This window comes from Doryrhamphus excisus, unplaced genomic scaffold (assembly GCF_030265055.1).
Source record: "Doryrhamphus excisus isolate RoL2022-K1 unplaced genomic scaffold, RoL_Dexc_1.0 HiC_scaffold_26, whole genome shotgun sequence".
NCBI classification, from domain to species: domain Eukaryota; kingdom Metazoa; phylum Chordata; class Actinopteri; order Syngnathiformes; family Syngnathidae; genus Doryrhamphus; species Doryrhamphus excisus.
In genome coordinates, this window is record NW_026652244.1 from 705,777 (window position 1) to 718,571 (window position 12,795).

The 12,795-nt window shown below is 48.6% G+C and overlaps 3 non-coding genes across 3 annotated transcripts; 2 read left to right on the forward strand and 1 right to left on the reverse strand.

Annotated features, from left to right (window-relative positions):
- Positions 1–2,045: 2,045 nt before the first annotated feature.
- Positions 2,046–2,117, reverse strand: trnaq-cug (transfer RNA glutamine (anticodon CUG)). The gene has a single exon. It is a non-coding gene; the product is annotated as a tRNA-Gln (tRNA).
- Positions 2,118–3,212: 1,095 nt separating this feature from the next.
- On the forward strand, positions 3,213–3,284 carry trnae-uuc (transfer RNA glutamic acid (anticodon UUC)). The gene has a single exon. It is a non-coding gene; the product is annotated as a tRNA-Glu (tRNA).
- A 1,690-nt stretch (positions 3,285–4,974) lies between these two features.
- On the forward strand, positions 4,975–5,046 carry trnac-gca (transfer RNA cysteine (anticodon GCA)). The gene has a single exon. It is a non-coding gene; the product is annotated as a tRNA-Cys (tRNA).
- Positions 5,047–12,795: the final 7,749 nt, after the last annotated feature.

Genomic DNA, 12,795 nt, shown 5'->3' on the forward strand with positions numbered 1-12,795 from the left:
TCCGTTGATGAGGATAAGAGCTACAGAAAATGGGAAGGATTTCACTGGTTGAAGTCTCCAGCTACCATAAAAACGATCATGGGCCACAAGCCTGTTCTGAATCCCGCTTTGGCCAATCGACACTACATCGACTCAGCAGCATTCCTTGTTAGTATAGTGGCCAGTATCTCCGCCTGTCACATGGAAGATTGCGCGGTTCGATTCCCAAACGGGGAGTTCCTATTTTGTATGTCACTTTGAACCTTGAGCAGGGTTGCGGTTGCAACAACCAGTCCGGGAGAACAAGACCTCTATTCATCTTCTTCTCCAAGTGCTCAGCTGTGTTGTACAATCTGACAGTCCTTTGCTACCAAATCATTCCAGTCGTGGATAATGGACCTGACCAGAGCGAAAGAAGCCTTAATGTGGTGCTTTAGACCACTCATCCACACAACCCAAAACGGTGCCCTGATCAGGAAAAAACTGTGACCTTGTGAGGTTCGCTGACAACGGAGGACACTGAAACGGAGCCACACAAAGGAGGGTACCTGCACTGTTTACGTGTCCGTTGACCAGGTTGCAGATGGATTGCCTTTGTTCCTTTTGAAAATCCACATTTTAACACCCCATTTATGAAAGACGTAAAGACCATCAGGAGGTAGACTGGGATTCGATTGGCAGACTTGGAATTGCTTGTCCATGAGGACCAAGACAAATCCTATCTCCACTCAAAACCTAACCAAATGTCAGTTCCCTGACCGGGAATCGAACACCAGCCGCGGTGGTGAGAGCACCAAGTCCCAGCCACTAGACAACCAGGGACTGCATCATGGCTGCACTCTGAAAGGCAGAGACTGTGTCGCTTTGACGTACTCCAGCAAAGGAACCAAAATAGTTCTGAGACTGGACCTTCTCTGCCAACACTGCATCAGCAGGGGAATTAGCTGAAATGGTAGAGCGCTCGCTTAGCATGTGAGAGGTAGCGGGATCAATGCCCGCATTCTCCATAAACTCCTTTGTTTTTTGGATGAAATGTTCCCAAGTAGCGAATACTAATCCGGGCCCCAATCCCGATATCTAGGCCAAACACAGCCATCGGTATCACCCTAAACCCAGTCCTAACCTAAACCCAGTCCCAACTGCATTCTCCCCTCTAGCACCTTGTCTTGTTGTGGGATCAATGCCCGCAGTCTCCAAGGAGTTCTTTGCCCTCTTTAAAAGAGATGTTGGGATTGGATCTACCTCTTAGCATCCGAACAATACCCCAAACCAGGGGAATTACCTCAAATAATAAAGTGCTTGCTGAGCATGCGAGAAGTAGCAGAGTCGATACCCGCATTCTCCAAGGACTCCTTTGTATTTTATAAATGAGATGTGGGATCGGAAATGAGTCCAGGATCTATTCCTCAGCGTCCGACAAATACCCCAAACCTAATCTTGGCCGCGTTCTCTAGATTGGTCTCTTATCAAGGAATAGTGAAGAAACCCAGTAAGTGATTTATTGTTCTCAAGTAGCGCATCAAGGTGACCCCAACCATTCCACCGAGGCCTTGCAGAGATGAAGAGGCCCCGGTCCCGAAATGTCCACCTCCAAGATGGACTGAGGTCTTAAACTACCCACATGGACAAGCCAAATATCTTCTGGACAAAAAGAGTTCATGGTCAGACACGACAAAGGTTGAGCCGGTCACCCGAACATGAAACTTTTGATCTGAGTGTCCGGGATTCAAGTCCCTGTTCAGGTGACCAGGTCTGAGGTCCACTTGCAAACGCCTCCTTTTGCCCTCAATATACGAGGGCAACAGGACAATCCCTTGGTACTCTATGGAAACTACATGAGGAGCCTGGCTTTTAACTGGAACTGGAAAGACTTGAGGCCCCGCACACAAACCAAGTATCTTCTGATCAGCTGATCCTTGACATCAGCTGTCACAGACATTGGCGTCGTTTGGGGACCTCATCCTGATCCACGGTTACCACTGATTTGTAGAGTAAGTCAATAAGTCATCATACTCTTACTGGTAAAGGAAGACACAGTCCAAACACTTGATTGCTGCAGGGCAAGTAGGTTCCATCAAGACTTGAACTTGGATCACTGGATTCAGAGTCCAGAGTGCTAACCATTACACCATGGAACCCTTTTTTTGGATATGACTGGCACCTTCTGGCGTAACAATGGAGGCTTTGCAAACCAGGACACCAACTTTACTCTTTGATGAGCACAAAGTATTTTTGGGTACAATGCAGGGGTCTTGTGCTCTCACGGAAATGGCTGTCCTTTTCCAACAGGAGTTGAGATGAAATGTATTAAAATAGACAAACTGCATTGATCACTCAGAATCAGAATTTCTCAGTTTGCCAATTTCAGACTGCGTGACAAAGACTCAAGTCCAACTCCATCGACAGGGAAGCGGAGGTCCTTCAGACAAGACGGTATTGCCATTCTTTCCTGGCAGACATAACATGAGCAAAGGGCTTGTCCTTCGAGCCGGACTTGAACCAGCTACCTAAAGATGCCAGCTTGAACCACTTCAGTACTCCGCTCTTCCAACTGAGCTATCGAAGGTCTTGCTCTTTTGAGGCTAGTGAGTACGGCCGAGCGTTCGATGGCGTCTCATTGAGGTTGTGGCTGAGAATGCCACGATTGACAGAATTTGGATTAGATAATCAAGTCTTGTGGTGGAGAGTCTCAGGTGGAGAGTCTCAGGTCGAGAGGTGTGACGTTTCTGATCGAATTCAGAGATCATCAGTTGGTCCTGAAAACGGTCTTGGCACTTTTTTTCACGATGAAAGGTATGAAAACAGCCCTGTTGCATTGGCCGGGAATCGGACACGGGTCTACCATGTGGATCGATCCTGGACTCATTTCCGATCGTAACATCGCTTTTACAAAAGGCAAAGAACTCCTAGAAGACTGCGGGCATTGATCCCACAGCAAGACAAGACAAGGTGATACCTATGGCTGTATTTGGCCTAGATATCGGGATTGGGGCCCGGATTAGTGTTTGGTACTTGGGAACATTTAATCACAAAAAACAAAAGAGATTTTGGAGAATGCGGGCATTGATCCCGCTCCCTCTCACATGCGAAGCGAGCGCTCTACCATTTGAGCTAATTCCCCTGCTGTTGCAGCATTGGCAGAGAAGGTCCAGTCTTAGAACTATTTTGGTTCCTTTGCTGGACTACGTCAAAGCGACACAGACTCTGCCTTTCTGAGTGCAGACCTAAAGCAGTCCCTGGTGGTCTAGTGGCTAGGATTCAGCGCTTTCACCGCTGCGGCCCGGGTTCGATTCCCGGTCAGGGAATTGACATTTGGCTAGGTTTTGACTGGAGATAGAGTCGCCAGATCTTCAACCTCCCACCTGGAGGCGAACTCGTCGCCCACAGTACCGAGGCCATGTCGGCGAAGACGGCAGTACATGGCACAGACACAGCTTCACTCTTCCCCCACTTTAGGCCCCGACTGAAAAAGCAGAACCCCCCATCGCAGCTGAAATAGCCCACTTGGGAGAGCGTTGGACTGGAGTTCTAAAGGTCCTCACAATAAACCTCACTCCTCCTGATGGTCGTTACGTCTTTCAATAATGGGGTGTTAAAATGTGGATTGTCAAAAGGAACAAAGACAATCCATCTGCAACCTGGTCAACGGACACGTAAACAGTGCAGGTACCCTGCTTTGTGCGGCTCCTTTTCAGTGTCCTCCATTGTCAGCGAACCTCACAAGGTCACAGTTTTTTCCTGATCAGGGCACCGTTTTAGGTTGTGTGGATGAGTGGTCTAAAGCACCAGATGAAGGCTCCTTTTGCTTAGCGGGCACTGGTTGAAATCCCACAGCTGGCATTTTCCTGGTCAGGTCCATTATCCACGACTGGAATGATTTGGCAGCAAAGGACTGTCAGATTGTACAACACACCCGAGCACCTCATGAGCAGAGTTATCCTTTTCCGGGAAAGAACCAAAAACTCTGACTCGAAGGTGCTGATTGCTGCTCCCAGTTGCTTCTAATTCGTCTGCGAGCAAAATTTGAATTTTAGAGTCTGGTTAATTGAAAAGATTTGCTAGCTAGCCAGGAGTTGAAACTTGAATCTTCTGAGATGAGTTATCCTTTGCCCCACCATTCGTACAACAAAAGGACCTGTCATTTAAGGTTAGCTTCTGGATTGTCACTGTTTCTCCAAGACTACAATTGGGTTGAGAGAAAAGTACTTTTTAGACAAGACAATAACAAAAGCAACACACACCTGCCATGACCCAGGGTTGGTGCGGACACAACAATGAGTACGAACCACGATATGATTACAGCTGTCTAACCCGTAGACAACACGTCATCCACTGCGCCACTAGCCATTCAACAAAATAACCTGGAGTTTAAGGTTGGGTTCTAACTAGGCTACCACAGTTTCTGCATTACCAAACACTAATTCAGATGTTGGGACTCATTTTCAGTCAACAAGACCATGTCAACAAAGGTCCTGCAGGAGATGAGGTGACCGAGAGGTTAAGGTGCTGGACTGCTAATCCATTGTGTTCTGCGTGCATGGGTTTGAATCCCATCCTCATGGGACTATACCAATGCAGTAGTTTTGACACCACCTGTGTTTTTCGGAAACATCATTAGAATGCAATTAATCAAAGTATCAGGTACGATGTTGGAGATGGAGAATGCTTTTTTAGCAGGAAAAAGACACAATATACCATTTGGAGAATGCAGGCATCGATTCCACTTCATCAATGAAATGTTTTCCGCATGTTGCACAATTTTCCACAGGAAAGAAATCTTGACGATGTATCACCAAAAGTGCTGAACCGCCCAATGTGTGGCTGAAACTAGTGCACAAGGAATAACTTGTTTAAGTAAACCTTTTAAACCTCAATGACCCATCAAGAAGTCAACCTTTGTTGGTTCAATTCTCCCAGTCACCATGAGGATGTGTGCTGGTTTAGTGCATATGCAGAACTTAGTTCCCATCGTGTAACCATGTTTGGTGTGTTTGAGGGGGTATAGCTCAGTGGTAGAGCATTTGACTGCAGATCAAGAGGTCTCCGGTTCAAATCCGGATGCCCCCTGATGCACTTCTTCGGTTTAAGAATAGTCTAAGAGTACATGAATGCATGGCTCATAATAGCAACAACTTCGGTGTAATGTAACTCGAGATTGTTTCCCTTTTTGCATGGCTCCTTTCTACATTCTTCACACTGACATGAAATTTCTGCAGTGGCTTTTGTCCAATTTCCTCGCGGATGACACAGCCCCCCCCCCCCCCCCCCACGTCTAAGAGAAAGTCCAGCCGCACCACAAAACAAAGTCATTTCAGCTGCTTTTACCCACGATCTTATCTTTTCCGTGCTGACTCAAAGCTTAGGACCATCGGACCAGAGCTCTGCCTTTGGGTTCAGCTCCCACATCACTGTGGCGGACCAGTGGAGCATCCAACGTAGATCAACTGGTAAACTGTCATGTTAGATGCCAAGAACAAGACGCCAAGGTACCTTGAACTCCTCCAGTGGGGGTCAGATCTCTTCCCCAACACATAGACAATTTCATTGAAATGTCAAGACAACCTCTTTTGTCCTGCTAATGTGGTCTGTTTTGTTAGCCCAAATGTCCAAAATCACAAGGGTTTTGCCTTTGTAGGGAGCATTGTAGTACATGTCACATGTGTACTACACATGACATTAGAAAGGATGGGAATTTCTTCAACACAACAAGATTTCTGATTCAAAAACATTTTGTTGAAGAAAAGCCCATTATTTCTGGAACATCTTATGTGAACTACAATTCTCCCTACAAAGGAGAGATCTTGGTCCATTTGGACAATTGTCAATCTGCCCCCACTTTGGACACATCATCATGTTTCATTGTTTGGCCACTGCTTTCTGAGTTTCGCCAGTACTCTTATAACCCCCCCCCCCACCCTCCTCCACTCCGGGTTTCCATAAATTAGTGGTTATCCCGTTTGCCTCACACGCATAAGGCCCCCTGTTTAAAACTGGGTGGAAACATGGGCTTTCTATTCCACAGGAAAGAAATCTTGACGATGTATCACCAAAAGTGCTGCACCGCCCAATGTGGGGCTGAAACTAGTTAAGTAAACCTTTTGGACCTCGATGACCCATCAAGAAGTCAACCTTTGTTGGTTCAGAACAGGCACAGAACATCCCTGCCTCCCTCTGAATCTTGCAGGTCACTGGGAAGATATTCGGCTCGAAGGACCATTTGGTCCCGAACATGAAACTTTTGATCTGAGTGTCCGGGATTCAAGTCCCTGTTAAGGTGACCAGGTCTGAGGTCCACTTGCAAACGCCTCCTTTTGCCCTCAAAATACAAGGACAACAGGACAACACCTTGGTACTTTATGGAAAATTCATGAGGAGCCGGGCTTTTAACTGGAACTGAAAAGACTTGCAGCCCCGCACTGTCTGAAGTGGGATTTGAAACCACGCCAACAAACCAATGGTTTGTAAATCAAATCAAATCAAATCAACTTTATTTGTAGAGCACTTTTCCTGCAAGGAGATGCGACACAAAGTGCATGTAAATAGGCTTGTAACCTCTTCTAACCTTGTCTGGATGTCTGGATGTCTGGCCTTTTGAAGAATGAAGTTAAGGTCCTTTCAGCCAGCCAATAAGCATTTTCAAACTATTTGCCAAGTCACAAAATAAATAGGGATTGTTCTGAAAACCGGGCTTGAACCAGGGACCTTTAGAACTTCAGTCTAACGTTCTCCAAAGTGAGTATTTCAGCTTCTTAGGTGGTGTTCTGCTTTTTCAGTCGTGGGTAAAAGTGGGGGCAGGGTGAAGCTGTGTCTGTGCCACGTGTGTTGCTGTGTACCTGGTCCAGTGTGTTCTCAACTTGGGTTGGAATGTCCCCATGCCGGTAACGGGTGGGGAATACAGTCCGTTGATGAGGATAAGAGCTACAGAAAATTGGAAGGATTTCACTGGTTGAAGTCTCCAGCTACCATAAAAACGGTCACGGGCCACAAGCCTGTTCTGAATCCCGCTTTGGCCAATCGACACTACATCGACTCAGCAGCAGTCCTTGTTAGTATAGTGGCCAGTATCTCCGCCTGTCACATGGAAGATTGCGCGGTTTGATTCCCAGACGGGGAGTTCCTGTTTTGTATGTCACGTTGAACCTTGAGCAGGGTTGCGGTTGCAACAACCAGTGCGGGAGAACAAGACCTCTATTCATCTTCTTCTCCAAGTGCTCAGCTGTGTTGTACAATCTGACAGTCCTTTGCTACCAAATCATTCCAGTCGTGGATAATGGACCTGACCAGGAAAATGACAGCTGTGGGATTTCAACCAGTGGCTCCTGAGCGAAAGGAGCCTTAATCTGGTTCTTTAGACCACTCATCCACACAACCCAAAACGGTGCCCTGATCAGGAAAAAACTGTGACCTTGTGAGGTTCGCTGACAACGGAGGACACTTAATGGAGCCACACAAAGGAGGGTACCTGCACTGTATACGTGTCCGTTGACCAGGTTGCAGATGGATTGTCTTTGTTCCTTTTGAAAATTCACATTTTAACACCCCATTTATGAAAGACGTAAAGACCATCAGGAGGTACACCGGGATTCGATTGGCGGACTTGTAATTGTTTTTATGTGCAGTGACAGCAGTTCACAGATAGCGCTGAAAGATGACCCGAACCGTTCGACCGAGGACTAAGACAAATCCTATCTCCACTCAAAACCTAACCAAATGTCACTTCCCTGACCGGGAATCGAACAACGGCTGCGGCGGTGAGAGCACCAAGTCCCAGCCACTAGACCACCAGGGACTGCATTATGGCTGCACTCTGATAGGTAGAGACTGTGTCGCGTTGACGTACTCCAGCAAAGAAACCAAAACAGTTCTGAGACTGGACCGTCTCTGCCAACGCTGCATCAGCAGGGGAAATAGCTCAAATGGTAGAGCGCTCGCTTAGCATGTGAGAGGTAGCGGGATCAATGGCCGCATTCTCCATAAACTCCTTTGTTTTTTTGATGAAATGTTCCCAAGTAGCGAATCCCGATATCTAGGCCAAACACAGCCATCGGTATCACCCTAAACCCAGTCCTAACCTAAACCCAGTCCTAACTGCATTCTCCTCTCTAGCACCTTGTCTTGTCTTGTTGTGGGATCAATGCTCGCAGTCTCCAAGGAGCTCTTTGCCTTTTGTAGAAGAGATGTTGGGATTGGATCTACCCCTTAGCATCCGACAAATACCCCAAACCAGGGGAATTACCTCAAATGGTAAAGTGCTTCCTTACATGCGAGAAGTAGCAGAGTCGATACCTGCATTCTCCAAGGAATCCTTTGTATTTTTTAAAAGAGATGTGGGATCGGAAATGAGTCCAGGATCTATCCCTCAGCGTCAGACAAATACACCAAACCTAATCCTGGCCGCGTTCTCTAGATTGGTCTCTTATCATGGAATAGTGAAGAAACCCAGTACGTGATTTATTGTTCTCAAGTAGCGCATCAAGGTGACCCCAACAATTCCACCGAGGGCTTGCAGAGATGAAGAGGCCCCAGTCCCGAAATGTCCACCCCCAAGATGGACTGAGGTCTTAAACTACCCGCATGGACAATCCAAATATCTTCTGGACAAAAAAAGTTTGTGGTCAGACAAGACAAAGGTTGAGCCGGTCACCTGAACATGAAACGTTTGATCTGAGTGTCCGGGATTCAAGTCCCTGTTCAGGTGACCAGGTCTGAGGTCCACTTGCAAACGCCTCCTTTTTGCCCTCAAAATACGAGGGCAACAGGACAATCCCTTGGTACTTTATGGAAACTACATGAGGAGCCTGGCTTTTAACTGGAACTGGAAAGACTTGTGGCCCCGCACACAAACCAAGTATCTTCTGATCAGCTGATCCTTAACATCAGCTGTCACAGACATTGGCGTCATTTGGGGACCTCATCCTGATCCACGGTTACCACTGATTTGTAGAGTAAGTGTCAGGTTCAAACTCCTGTGACACTTGTAAAAACACTGAAATACAGAAATACAGAAGAGACAGACAACAATATTCAAAGTTGCTCGCAGCGAGGAGAGTGAAACCACATACCCAGTGACATGCCGCTCCACTCTGAATATGCAGTTCACACTCCTCTTCTTTTATTCTCTTTCGGGGGTCCCTACTACATGGTCGTGCAACTCTAAGGGGGGGGGGGGGGGGTGGAGGGTGGAGAAGGCAGTTGCACGAGTTGTATTTGTTTGTCTATGTGTGTGTGTGTGAGAGCAATTACTTTTAATGTTTTATGAGTTCTTATCTTAACACATTCTTGCAGGATTAACATGAGCATCTGCAGAGTCGCTGTTGGTGCATCCAAGCACCTCCAGGACCTGGGGCTCGCTGAGGGTCTCTGATTAGGGTCACAGGAACATTCCTTCTTCACAGCACATTCAAACACTTTCTATTGTCTAAGCAAATGGATATAAGGGTGATAACTAACAAAATAATACCTGTATCTACATTTTATTCTAACACTCGCCCGATATGCACTCCGCAGCGCCTTGTCATTCCAGCCGCTCTCTGTCGCTATCCAATCGACTCGACAACCGGCTGCGGGAGCGCAGCACACAGCAGAGGGCGGAGCCTCTCCGACCCACACGTCGGCTCCAAATCCCTCCTCCTGGGGCTCTTCCGGCACCACTCCTCCCTCCCTGCTCCAGCAGTGGAGCGCCGTCTGATGACGTCGGGAGTGTTGTCCCCATGCAACTGGGAGCCAGTCGCCTTTCATCAGCGGAGAGGAGTCACCGTCCACGCCTGTGGCTGTGCCTGTACTGTGGGAGTCCTACACACAATTTCCCGCTCTCCAGTTCACCCAGCACGCCAACGCTCTTCCTCCACCAGGGATATTCCCCAGCTGCTGGCACTGCCCGCTCCAACGACACCGGCTGCGTCATCCGCTTTGGTGGGCCGACTTCAGGTGGAAGGTACGATATCCTGGGCGGGGGAAGCTTCTCCTACCACAGAATTAATTGACTCTGGGGCGGACGAGAACTTCATTGATAGCGGACTCGTCAGTTCTCTCAACATTCCTACTGTTGAGCTTGTCCCCCACAAGAATGTCCGCTCGCTAGATGAACATCACCTGGCATGCATTACGCATCAGACGCGCAACATATCCTTGGTGCTGTCGGGTAACCACCACAAGGTCACAAATTTTTTTCTTATGCCCTCTCGCTCAGCTCTGTTAGTACTCGGCCTCCCCTGGCATCCCGTGTGTGTGTTGTGATTGTGATGTTTTGTCATTTAGCGCCACTTTGCAGTTTGTTGACATTTGCTGCCAGCCAATCAGGATGCGACACAGACGTCAGACAAGTAAAGAGACTCGCCTGCCATGCGGGCATGATTACCATTACCATTACCATCTATCAGGGATGGCAACTGAATTAAGAATCAATGCCAGAAACCTGCAACAGGATTTCAGATAATGTTTTGATGCAGACTGGTCATGATGCCTCTGAAGTTCACCAAAGCAGACCTTACTTAAGGTGACTACACTTCCAAAGTTCCCAGTTGTAACGATCGCGCCCTCCTATAGAGGTACGAGGCTACAACGCAAAAAAGGAAGGTCACGGGGGGAGCGGATATCAGCTGTAAGGAAAAGGAAGGACTGTCGAAAATGTTGGGTAGCCACACCACGGCAGTTTATTTACACAAAAACAACCCCGCATGTCATCCCCTCCCAACCAACCTAACTAACTAACTAACTAACCAACTACCTAACTAAACATCCCACCCGCCAACAAAGACAATCATGAAACACCCAAATTAATCCCGAAAGCTTACCCCCCCCCCACCCCGCAAGTGTCCAAAAGTTCCCCGGAGAGTCAGTGCTTATTCACAAAACAGTGGCGAAAGCCGCGGTTCCACTCACGACCACGCATCCGCTTGTCTGTCCGATCCCTGGGTCCGGAACCTCGCCCACGGTCCAATCGCTCAAGCCAGGAGGGAAAAGGAAATCCCGTCAGGTGTCGCTTGACAAAGTTGGTCCTCGTGGGTAAAACGCCGGCTCTCAGCATCCCCTTGCGTGTGTGACGTCACAATTTTTTCTCTTCCTCCAACCCCCTTGGCGCGCTGGAAGAGAAAAAATTGTGACGTCACACACGCAAGGTTCGACAGTCCTTCCTTTTCCTTACAGCTGATATCCGCTCCCCCCGTGACCTTCCTTTTTTGCGTTGTAGCCTCGTACCTCTATAGGAGGGCGCGATCGTTACAGAGTGGTGGCTAGTACGGGGGGCCGGGGTTGTTGTATTGATATCAGCGTTTCATAAGTTTTCCAGTGCTTCTTGTATATACATTTGGGGAGGGTAAACTTTACGCGCGCGCTGCGTTCCGACTAGTTGTGGGCTGGAACAAGATCCGCTCGCGCACATTTACGCACGCACGCAACGCACACACACGGGCATTAGCGCCCTCATTCACTGGAACGCGCATTTTGTGCAAGAGTAATTTATACAGTAAATAATTTTGGCCTAGGTATTTCCAGTTTTTTCCATCCAAGCATATTGTCACTCAACTACTTTTACATACAGCCTAACATACAGCACAACACATTTGCGTACATAAACCGGAGTTATGTCAGCTTCCAGCCAGCAGGGGTCAGACGAGGACGACAGAGTGGACGGGGCTGAAGCAGCCCAGGACCTGGCACCGCTCCTTGAGCCCTGCCGACATGTCACCTACAGGCATAGCCACATAGCGGTCACCGAACTATCCAGCCTGTTAGGGTCCATGTATTTGGACCAGCCAGATCGGGACGCTGCACAGGCTGATGATGGCGATGACGAAACAGGGCTGTACATGGAACACTTTCAAGCCCTCCAACAAAAGGTGGACGTGTTGGAGAATAGGCTCAAGGAGGCCGTGGACAGCACACTCAGTCGAGAGGAGGGGCTTAGAGCGGCAATGGAGACGATGACGGCAGAATTAAAGGCATATGTGGACACCAAACTACAACATTTTGATCAAGTTGTCGTAGCCTGCTTGAAACGCCGAGATGCAAGGTGGGACGAAACACTTAAGAAGACCCTGACCAAGAGTCGCCTGCCCTGGAGACCTGCTAGCTTCTCCACCCCTGCACCTCCAGCGTCAGGCAGCAACCTGCCACCCGCCATCGATGCCACCTTTCCCATTCCGCCGGCGGTCACAGCGCGACCCCCTATAAGGATGGAGTTTCCCCAGTTTGGAGAGTCCAGGAGTTCTGCTGATGTAACCGAATTCATTGAGCAATGTGAGAACTTCCTGGCTCTCAGGCCTCTGAGTGATGCCGAACTGGTGGGAACCCTCAATGCAGTCCTAAAAGGACCTGCACGGAGCTGGTGGTTGGCTGCCCGCAGCAAAATAACATGCTGGGCTACCTTCAAGCAGTCCTTTCTTGAGGCTTTTTTACCCACCGACTCCCAATCTGAGATCGAAGAGCAGCTCCGTTCCAACGTGCAAACCCCCAATCAGTGTTTGCGTGACTTTGCATACGATTACCGCGCCCTGTGCCTGAAATGGAGACCCGACATGGAGGAAGAGGAAATCGTGCGGCGCATACTCGGTGCCTGTAACCCGAGGCTGGCCAGCGGATTGCGGGGTATCGTATCCACAGTGGACCAGATGGTTAAGGTTGGCTCCCTAATTGAGAGGGACTGGAGCAACACCAAAGAATATTGGAGCCGTGTACAACAAGCCAACCCAGTGAGAAGACCGAGCAAGAAGGCGGAGCCGGGGTCAAGCCGAGGCACAGCAGCTGACCTCGCCTTTGCAGTTGGCGAACAAGCACTTTTGGTCGTGCCTGTAAGCCTGCGAGGTTCGCATGGGGATG